Source organism: Eleutherodactylus coqui, chromosome 8 (assembly GCF_035609145.1).
Source record: "Eleutherodactylus coqui strain aEleCoq1 chromosome 8, aEleCoq1.hap1, whole genome shotgun sequence".
NCBI lineage: Eukaryota > Metazoa > Chordata > Amphibia > Anura > Eleutherodactylidae > Eleutherodactylus > Eleutherodactylus coqui.
This window is the reverse complement of record NC_089844.1, coordinates 149,178,124-149,188,357: the sequence shown is the minus strand read 5'-3', so window position 1 is coordinate 149,188,357 and position 10,234 is coordinate 149,178,124. Positions and strand designations below refer to the sequence as shown.

Sequence of the window (10,234 nt, the reverse complement as noted above, 5' to 3'; positions counted from 1 at the left end):
ATGGGAGGCCTACTTACTATAAGTAACAGCCAGCTCCAGCTGCAGGATGCCGCGAGCTGAGCTTCTGATCCCGCGCCATCCACATGACGTAATGTTGTGTCCTGTCGTGTTAAGTACCACACAACCATAACATAACCTTACGTCCTGTGGCGTTAAGGGGTTAATTAGGCCATTCCAGTAATCCCGATCCTTGTACGGTGATGGAGGAGCTGACTTGCTCCACCACTAAAGGAATGAGCATCTCTGGATGGTCCAACGGATGCTCAAAGCGCCAAAGACAAGCCCAGCCCTAGGAGACGGGTGGGAGAAGTGCCACCCCCATCTGTAATGAAGGCCTGGTGCAGACAGTCCGCTAGAGTTCTTCAGACCTATGTTTGTAATGTTAAAAGTTCATCTTTTCCTGTGGAGTGAAGGAATGTATCTAATTTAAGGAAGTCAAACTTTTTGTTTTGCATTTCCCCTATTTCTGACTTAGCAAAATTTGTCTTAAACCTTCACATCCAATAGATATACATCCTGGGTGGGTGGTGGTTATATGGATTGGAAGCTGTACCTGTCTTATACATGGTGGGTGCTGGCTGTCCGACATCTGACACCCTACTGCAACCGCCATGATCAGGGTTCATGCCAATCACATCTGTTAACCCTTTAAATGCCTGATCGAAGTTCAGGGGCCCCAAAGGCCCCACCCTGGTGATGAGAAAATGTGCTTGCTGACCGGAATGGATCCTTTAAGTTTTATATATTGTGCTATTCGGAATATAAACATTGCTGTAGGGTGCGTTCACACAGCGATGATTGAAAGGGTCAAATGTGCTGCAGTTCTGCACCAAAAGCCACAACAAAATCTGCAGCAAATCAGCGAGGTGTGAACATGTCCTTTTTGTGTTTTTATAGCAGTCATGGGGTCATACAGTAAGATACTTGCATCTCCTCTCGGATTTGTTGTTCATCCTCCATCTCTCTATCATTCTCCATCTCTCTATGACTCGCCATTTCACTCTTCAAACTATTAAAGAATAAATACAACAGTGAGAATCACGGGTTTGGGGACAGCCAACATTCTATAACAACCCCCTCTTCCCTCATTCCTGGCTGAGTCGGCCTAACTGCTCACTGACACCTTTGATTGCCTTTTTCTTTCCCACACTTTTTGGACTCCTCCCACTCTTGCATATGGACTCGTGGTGTTGCTTTCCCGCCCTTGGACTCTGCACCAGTAAGATTGAAGTTGACTATCAGCCAATAGGAGATCAGCAGACATCAGGGGTAAGCTCTAGGCTTAGAAGAGTGGCGGGAAGTAACAAGGTCTCTCCTACAGGTGGCACCTTCTATGTCCAAGGACGGCACATAGACAGGTGTGACAAGAAAAGTGTTGGTGTGAGAGTTCTGTGGGACCCGCTGAGCCACTACAATTGTATGTGGAATTTTTGAACATTCGCTTGTTGATCGGAACGCCGCTTTAAGCTTTATATCTTTTGCCATTTGGAATATCAGCATTGCTTTAGGGTGCGTTCACACATTGATGATTTTTCACAGATTTTGGTGCAGATCGGCAGAAGATTTCACCCCTTCAAATTTTATTTAATTGAAAGGGTCCAATGTGCAGCAGATCTGCACCAAAATCCACAACAAAGTCTGCAGCAAATCAGCGAGGTGTGAATGTGTCCTTATAGCAGTCATGGGGCATACAGTAAGATACTTACATCTCCTCTCCGATTTGTCTTTCATAATCCATCTTGCTGTTTTCGCTCTCCAAACTATTAAAGAGTAAATACAACAGTGAGAATCTCAGAGTTAACGGGGCCCCTCCATAAGTATAAATGTGTTTGTCTTGTGCATCTGTATTGTTAGTGTCTTCTATGTGTGTGCATTTGATGTGTATTGCAGCTCTGCAGCACTGAATGAATTAATGTCTAGGTCATGTCTGGAAAAATGTATTTTGTTGTGTGTCACTTGATTAGGTGTGAACACATCCTTATAGCAGTCATTGAGTCATACAGTAAGATACTTACATCTCCTCTCGGATTTGTTGTTCATCCTCCATCTCTCTATCGTTCTCCATCTCTCTATGACTCGCCATTTCGCTCTCCAAACTAATAAAGAATAAATACAACAGTGAGAATCATGGGTTTAGGGACACCCAACATTCTATAACAACCCCCCAACCTCTACCGCCACCTCAAGGGCCGCTACAGACATGAAAAAAAGATAATGATGGAGACAACAGGAGCTCCACATACAGTGGACTTACCTCCAACCAACTACAACACTCAATGGAATGTTGGCACTGCAGCTCCCTATATAAGCAGCCACTCAAATTCCATATAGATAAAATATTCTCTATAGTCTCCCCCAGCCTCCAAAACCTTATACAAGGGGCAACATTGTCACTATGTGTATCAGTAATGTTACATCATCTTGTACTAAAGACACAAGTATTGAGGTGAGACCTGTATTGGCTAACCAAAGAAATGATCTATGGAAGCCTTCCAGGCTACTCAATGCTCTTCAGTAACAGTATTATTCCATCACTATGTGGTCGTGGTGTGGTGGTATTCTTAGGCCTTCTATAACGGTATTATTGTTAATATTGGTCTTTGTACAATATTTATTTATTCAGTAACGGTATAATTATTTTTGGTCACTATTTAGTAGAGATCATGGTTTGGCGATATTCATTGGACCTTGTATAGTGATACCATTGGTCATGTTGTCCTTTGTATAGTATATTTTGTTCATTAATATGAATAATATTACTGTATGGAGGTGATACGTGGAGCGGGCATAATGATTATAATGTTGTATGATAGTAACATATGTATGGAGATCAAATACATTTTTTGGGAGGGAGGGGAGGTGGGTGATATATATACCTTGGGACTTATCCCTCTTATTTTTTAAAACCATAAGGGTGCCTTCATAGTGCTGATAAAATCGCACAATTTTCGCCTGAAAACGCATTATGTAAAAATGATTTTCAATGGATTCATTCCATTAGCGATGCTTTCACTCATGCGATATTGTGTGAGAAAAAAAAAAAATTGCAGCATGTCCTAACTTTCTAGGATATTGCCTGTTGTCTTGAACCCCTTAGTGACGGCCCAATAGTGTTTTAAGGATCAAAATAATAAAGCAAAAATATTTTTTGGTATCGCTGCGTCCGTAAAAGTCCGATCTAGCAAAGTAATGCATTATTTACCCCGCAAGAAAAAATGGAATAAAAAGCGATCAAAAAGTCGTTTGTATACAAAAATGATATCAACCGAAACGACAGGACGTACCGCACAAAATGAGCCCTCACACAACTGTCGGCAAAAAAATAAAAAAAAGTTATTGTGCGCAGAAAATAGAGACAGAAAATAATTTTTAAAAATTAGATATCTTAAAAAAATTTAAAAAAAATACAAGTGGTACAGCAAAAAAAAGCGCAAAACTATATGTTTGATATTGTAGTTATCATACTGACCCTTAGAATACAGTTATCGGGTCATTCGTGTTGCAGTTTGTGCGCCATAGAAACAGGATGCATCGAAAGATAGCGGAATCTCTTCTTTTTTTCAATTTCTCTCCATTTGGAATTTTTTAACGTTTTTTAATACATTATATGGTACATTAAATAGCACCATTCAAAAATACAACTCGTCCCGCTAAAAACAAGCCCTCAAACAGCGACGTCGATGGATAAATAAAGGAGTTACGATTTTTTAAAAGGGAGGAGGAAAAATCGAAAATGGAAAAAAAGCAAAAAATGGGACCGGTAGCAGCAGCGCTGGCCCCAATGAAATCAATGAGAAAACTCCACAATTCTGTGCCGTGGCTGGGGTCAGAAACGCTCTTTTCTCCTTAGGGAGAGCAACTATATACTATAAACTAAGTGAGGAGACTCAAATGGCCACGCACGCTCCTCTGGGTAATATGCAAATAAGGGAGATGGAATAAATCCTCCACAGTGCCACCTATTGAAAGGCAGCATTCCTTCGAGTCAAAGTGGGACTTTTTATACAAGTCTTGTTACAATGACTGGGAATCAAAAGCAAAGCCAGACTCCATGTACATACAGCTGTTTCCGGGTTATTGCCCATCATCAGTGTACAGTAGGAGTCTGGCTTTTGCTAGAAAAGAGCGTTTCTGACCCCTGTCCCAGGCCTCTCACTAGCAAAAGCCAGACTCCTACTGTACACTGATGATGGGCAATAACCCGGAAACAGCTGTATGTACATGGAGTCTGGCTTTGCTTTTGATTCCCAGTCATTGTAACAAGACTTGTATAAAAAGTCCCACTTTGACTCGAAGGAATGCTGCCTTTCAATAGGTGGCACTGTGGAGGATTTATTCCATCTCCCTTATGTGCCGTGGCTGTTACAGCTGCAGTGAGGATGAAGGGAATCCCTGCAGCGATGCAAGGCTGATTTCACATTAAAACACCTCACATTCAGGGGCTTTCACATGGATGCTGAGGGCGATATCAGGTCGTGAATCACAGCCCAATATCACCCATGGCAGTGTGAGGGAGCCCTAGCCATGGCTTCCAATGGCTCTGTCCCTTTTTCTTGTTTTATTTTTGCTGTAATTTGGGCCGCCCATTACATAAGCTCTTGAAGCTAAAATCAAGACAAGCCTGCAGGTGGCCACAGCACACCTGGTACTTAACCTCTGCTTGAGCTCAACCTGATTAATGGCTCCCGAGTCAACCTGATGAGTCCAGATTTAACACTAATGTACGGCCAAAGGACATTAAAGTCCTCAGGCCTCATGGAGTCTGCAGCATAATAGGTGTTTCAGATGTTGGTAGGAAGAGATTAATGGTCTCAGTAGAAGGTGAAGAATACTGAGCCTTGGTTGCAGGATTGGATTGGTCCAAGGATAATCGGCGGGAAGAGCAGAGAGTCTGCCAGCTGGAGGGGATTGAACAGGAGAAATTTGGAAAAAAGAGGAGGTTTTCAAAATTTCATCCACATGCTGACAAAGAAAATCGAAACAAAATCGGTATGAAAATTTATAAGTGGTGCAGATTTTGAATCCACAGAATGTCAATTACGTCCTCCTGCTGACGGGTGGAAATTCCACAGCGGGGTTTCCCGCAGAATTTCCATCCGTGCCCGCTGACATAGGATTGCGTTAGATAATGCAATCCTATGCACACAGCCGCGATTTGTCTCTGTGAAAACATGACAGAAATATCACTAGTGACGCGCTGCCTCCGCTCTGCGCATGCGCCGGTTGGGCGGCGGCAGGCACATAGCGCACAGAGAAGATGCCAAGAGTGGGTAAGCTGCAGCTGTCACTGCAGGGGCATGGTTCGCATCCCGCTACAGGAATTCTCACAGCGGGATCTGACCCGGCCGCCTGCAGGAGGCCTATATCAGCAGAATTCTTTGCGGATTCCACCTGTTCACATAAGGTGGTGATTTCCACACCAAAATCTGCATAAAAATCCACATCAAATGGTGCAGCTTTAACACAGAATGTGCGCTGCCGATCTGCTGTTTAATGTCCGCTGCATATACCTCATAGCAAATTCCTCTCCATATGATCATGGCCTTAGGCTAGTTTCACACAGGCAAGAGTAATTCACAGCCCAATATTGCACTTTCCACCATGTGAAAGCTCGGTGGATAAGAGGCATTTTCATGTGAAAACCGCTTCGCATCTCAGCGGGGAAACCCTTCATCCCATTGCTTTCAGTGGGGCCGGCGGTAGCAGCGCTGGTGCCATTTATAGCAATGGGAGAACTTTCCTTGAAATTCATGTTATTTTTTACAAACCACAAAGACTGTCACAAATAAAAACTGTGTGAAGGAAGACTTAAAGGGAGTTGCCACATTCAAAAAAAAATTCTTAAAATAGCACATTAATAGCACATGGAGAATGTCGTTAGAAAGATAAAATTTGCAATGCCAGAATTGTCACCCTTGTTTTTAGTCGCCCTGTCTCCAAGGAAAAAATAACTGAAAAGTAATCAAAAAGTTAAATGTACTCCAAAATGATACCAATAAAATCAACAAGACACCTCACAAAAAAACAAACCCTCAGGTAGCGCCATCATCTGGAAGTCTAATGATGCCGACAGGAAGCAATAATTTATCAAGGTATTTTTTTCCTTAAGTTCTACTACATTTAAAAGTGATACATATGGTGAAGTCGCAATGTAGCTGGAAGATGGCGGCAATATAGTGAGAGACCGGCGCACCACGCAGAGAGAGACGAGCCTGAGCCGTACACAGCAGAGACATGGCGAGTCCTCGGACAAGGAAAGTGCTGAAGGAAGTCAGAGTGGTGGATGAAAACAATACCTGCTTTCAATGTGGAGCCTTTAACCCTCAGTGGGTCAGTGTCACTTTGGCATCTGGGTAAGTCTGGACTGCTCTAGAAAGCATCGGGGGCTCGGAGTTCAGCTCAGCTTTGTGCGTTTCGTCACTATGGACAAGTGGAAGGACGTGGAGCTGGAGAAGATGAAGGCCGGGGGGTAATGTCAAGTTCCGCCATTTCTTAGAGACCCAGGAGGACTATGACCTCTGCTGGAGTCTTTAGGAGAAGTACAACAGCAAAGCTGCAGCACTATATCTAGACAAGGTTGCTACATTGGATGCAGGTCGGGACTGGTCTGGAGAGACGTCGCCTGCCAAGAACTGGACCCCTCCTCAGCCTAAGATGTTTGGCGTCTCGTCTTACCGCTCCAACACCAGTGGCCACAGTGGCGCCCCCTCTGGGGACAAAGCTTTTGAAGACTGGCTGAATGATGATGTCAACTCCTATTAGGGTGGAGGGGGTGTTGGAAACCAGGAGAACAGATATGTCGGCTTTGGCAACACTAAATCCTCCGAAGATAGATGACGATTTTCTGAACAATGCAATAACCTCACTGTACGCTGGAGCAGCTTCACTGTCGGAACAATTAAAGGAAAGTGCTTCCAAGGTGGGAACCCAAGCTACACAGAAGGCCTCTGAGCTAGGCCAAACCATTAACGAAGCGGTTGTCAAACCAGCCAAGGAGAAGGTAAAAGAAGGCCATATCTTAGAAGATGTCTCCAGTTCTGTTTCTGGTCTAGCAGCAAAGGTTCAGGGTGTCGGGTAAAAATGAGGACAGCACAGAAAGCTCCCAGCATGGCAACAGCGGCGGTAGTGACAACTATTAGAATTCCACCCCGGGAAAATCCACTTGGAAGCTCTGAAGAAATGAAGAAGCCAACAAAATATCCCAGCGGGGACAGCTGGACATTCCCTGAAAACGCCACAGAGAGGAAGAGTTCCGACAGCTGGGAGGTTTAGGGGTGTAGGACCACCTCAAACAACAAGAACAGCAACAGTGACAGCTGGGAGAACTGGGGCAGCCACTGGGAAAGTGAAGGAAAGGGCGAAAAGGGTAGCAAGAGTCAGGCGCCTGCTACAGATCAGGGGTGGGACAACTCCAGCTGGTAGAGGAGTGGGCGAGGGGTATCAGACAGGAGATATAGAGCAGAGGGGAACCCAATTTCCAATTATTTCATCATGAGCTGTGGGCAGGACATGGCGGCTGCCGCCATCTGTCTGCTTCAAGCTAGCATAATACATAATCAGTGTTCATCTCCTGATAATTAGAAATCTGGGTCTGTTCAGCATTGGCGCCCCTAAGTGGTCCTTCCCAGAATCAAGTCATCCGTGGTACATGCACATTATATTCTGCCTCCTGGCCGAACATCACCCCATCCACTTTGCTGACCTTCCATCTCGGTTTCCTCCACCTTAGTATTAAGCTACTGGAAAGTGCCCCACGTGTCCTCCGTTTCCTCTGACGATATGTAGCCCCCCTTTGTGGTATCGTGCAGAGACCGTAGTGGCTGCATCCAGTGGACATTGTACTTTTATCCTCCACCGTATCAGTAACTTGGATGACTTCAGTTGTAATTACGGAAAGATGTGACGTTTTACATCCCGAGCCCCCTCCCCTGTGTACCACATAACGGCCTTTAATCCATTGTGCTGCTATGTTCTCAACTTTATACCGCTGTGTGCCCTGCAAGCAGCGCAATCTCCCCAAGTCATAGATAAAGTCCATGTTCGCTCTCCGTAGAGCCGCAAGTGCACGCTGGGCAGGATGGGGCGCCAATGTGGCCATCCGACAACCAATGAGTATAATGCATGGGCCCATTAAAGGAGTTTTGCCTGTAAAGACACTTATCTCTTGCTTTCCCAGCAATCCTGAGAATGGTGCGCCCAAATGCTCCACGTAAATGGAGTGACCACCATTTATTTCACATCTATGGGACAGGCCAAGATCGATGTGATCGACAATCTCCCTCCATTCAATCAAAGTGAATGCACCAATGGTCACGCATGTGTGCAGTTTTGAAGATCGCTCTGAGTCCCAGTGATCAAACAGTTATCCCATATACTGTGGGTAGGTGATAGGTGTTGTTTAGTATTCTTTCAGATATGTTTTTCGTTCAGAGAGCGGTTATGGCCTTATCTGTCCAATGCCTTCCTATGTTTCCCAAATTAGGGCATCAAGTGCCCTGATTCTACCCTCCAGTTGTAGGGGATCAGACCCCTGATAAATAGAGAGCTGCTAACAATCAGGTTAGCTTAGGTTCTCTTTGTTTCCTGTTTGTCCTCCTTGGTGTGTCTGTGGTTGAGTGATATGGTGTCCCCCCCCCCCCCCCTTCCCGTCTTACTCTTAAGATCTCTATAGGGAGCTATAGTTTTATTTACTCCACTGAGTAAAAATACAAAGATGCATATGCCGCCAGTTCCTGCTAACGATTGTATGTATTAATGCACAGAGCCTGAACATTCTTGAAAAAAGGTCGTCCACTCTCCGTTTCCTCTGGAAGAGAAGAGCGCAGATGGCCTACATTCAGGAGACATATTTTTGTATGAACGCTCATCCCAGGCTCTGCAATGCCAAGTTTCCACCTGCCTACCACAGCATAAACACCGAATCCAAATCCAAAGGTGTCTCAATACTCATCGCCAACTCCGTTCCATGAGAACACGGGGAGACTCTCCGTGATCCGGAGGGTAGATTCTTTTTCCTGAGAGGTAAGCTCGCTAGCACACCTGTTACACTTGCAGCGGTCTACCTTTCCAACTCCAACCAGGTGTCTTTCTTAGGGAGGGCTTGGAGGAATTCAAGGAGGGCACCCTAGTACTAGGTGGAGTCTTCAACATCACATTAGATCCACACATAAGCAGCTCCAAGGAAAGCGATAGCCTGTCACTATCTGCGCACTGCAGAACAAGAAAACACTCTACAAGCACCAGCTGGTAGATATTTGGAGGGTTCTGAACCCTACGGTTAGGGATTATACATTCTTTTCTCTCACAACACGTGCTCTAGAATTGACAATTTTTTTACTTCAGCATTCATCTCTGTTGACCTTCGTCTCTGCAAAAATAGATAACATTACGTTCGCTGACCATGCCTTGATTACACTGGTGTTAACGCTGCCCTCTATCCACAACAGTGTGGCATTAGTGTCTCAACGAATCCCTAGTTCATGACCCAGTTACCTCAGCTGAAATACAGAAAACACTAAAGGAATACTTTGAGCACAATAACACGCCAGATGTAGACCCACTGACAATATGGGAGGCATCCTTAGAGGTTTTTGTATTAGGCTCGGATCCCACATTAAGAAAGAGCGCAATGCACACCTTGAGGGACTGCTAGAAAAAATAGGGACCTTGGAATTAGTTTATAAGACTACTAAGGATGGCACAAGGGGGGCAGAGCTGATTCAACTTAGAGAAAAGATCAGTTCGTTCTGCATGGGCCAGGCAAAGGTGACCTTAGCAAAATGCAGATGACACTTCTTTGAATTACTCGATTATTCAATTCTATGCGCAAAAGAATTAGCGTCCAAATTTTACGTACGGAATGCATTTTTCCTCACTTTCCGGTGTCATAGAAACGTGAAATTTGGCTCGAGCATTGATTATGTCATAAATAGGAAAAGCTAATGGGTCCCAACTCAATTATTCAATTCTATGCACAAAATAATTAGCGTCCAAATTTTACGTACGGAATGTAATTTTCTCACATTCTGGTGTCATAGAAACGTGAAATTTGGCACAAGCATTGATTATGTCATAAATAGAATAAGCAAATGGGTCCCAACTCGATTATTCAATTCTAGCGCAAAAGAATTGGCGTCAAAATTTTACATGCGGAATGTAATTTTTTCACTTTCCGGTGTCATAGAAATGGGAAATTTGGCACAAGCATTGATTATGTCATAAATAGGAAAAGCTA

At 44.3% G+C, this 10,234-nt stretch overlaps 1 pseudogene; it reads left to right on the top strand.

Annotated features, from left to right (window-relative positions):
• Positions 1 to 6,234: 6,234 nt before the first annotated feature.
• On the top strand, positions 6,235 to 7,422 carry LOC136577616 (ADP-ribosylation factor GTPase-activating protein 1 pseudogene; annotated as a pseudogene).
• Positions 7,423 to 10,234: the final 2,812 nt, after the last annotated feature.